General features: G+C 38.9%; 1 long non-coding RNA gene across 1 annotated transcript in view; it reads right to left on the bottom strand.

The window, feature by feature from the left end:
- Window positions 1–625: 625 nt before the first annotated feature.
- The window catches only part of LOC130170460 (uncharacterized), a 9,804-nt gene continuing 9,616 nt past the window's right edge, over window positions 626–813 (bottom strand). Inside the window, exon 2 of the long non-coding RNA XR_008827991.1 lies at window positions 626–813. This exon is cut by the window's right edge and continues 1,733 nt beyond it. This is a non-coding gene — a long non-coding RNA (uncharacterized LOC130170460).

Genomic DNA, 813 nt, shown 5'->3' with positions numbered 1-813 from the left:
TAAAACATTACGACTAAAGAGTCTTTACATTTCAAGTTTTGGGATTGTGTGGTGTTTTATTTGGTTTAAAGCATAAAACAAAGGGAATATCATAAGAATAACCCAGGCCCCCCCTATATGTACATAGGCGGGTGTTACACATACATAAACGTGTGTGTACGGGCTAGACGTGAAATTATTCCAATTTCTAATAGGTTTTATATATAATTTTAACGTGTGTATTTATTTTATGCGAACATATATTTCACATATAGAAATTCAGTATGTACATATATTACATTTGCATGTGGTTAAACTCCTCCACACACATTTATAATCACATGAGACTCACAACAAGCCTCTGAAAACTCTTTCATTGTCTTTCCTTGAGAATAAAGACGACGCTCGGCTGGAGAAATGAAACGACCTGCTGCTGCAGCGCTCCTCACACCCACTGGGACCAGACATACATGCATCCGAGTGTGCAGAGCCGCTCACACACATGTCCGACCCACACTGTCCCATAAAAGACACATCATTTCATTTTATTATTTTACTCCCTGAAGTAGAAAACGGATTGTCTGCACACCTGTATCATCACACAGGTGCATCAGAGAACGTGAAGAAGAATCCTCCATCCTCACGGTCTCATCGTTTACGCTCCATTTATTCCATTTCAACATGAGACACAGTTGAGATTAAAGTCAACAACCAAACGACCCAGATGTCAAATTGACGGCAAAGAAAAACTTTCTCATGAAATAATTTGAGCTCACTTCCTAAAACTACATCCACAATAATCCAACACCTCAGGCTCAATTAAACAGTTAGATC

The sequence above is a fragment of the Seriola aureovittata genome, chromosome 6 (assembly GCF_021018895.1).
Source record: "Seriola aureovittata isolate HTS-2021-v1 ecotype China chromosome 6, ASM2101889v1, whole genome shotgun sequence".
Classification (NCBI taxonomy): domain Eukaryota; kingdom Metazoa; phylum Chordata; class Actinopteri; order Carangiformes; family Carangidae; genus Seriola; species Seriola aureovittata.
The sequence above is the reverse complement of the archived record's forward strand: the minus strand, read 5'-3'. Positions and strand labels throughout refer to the sequence as shown.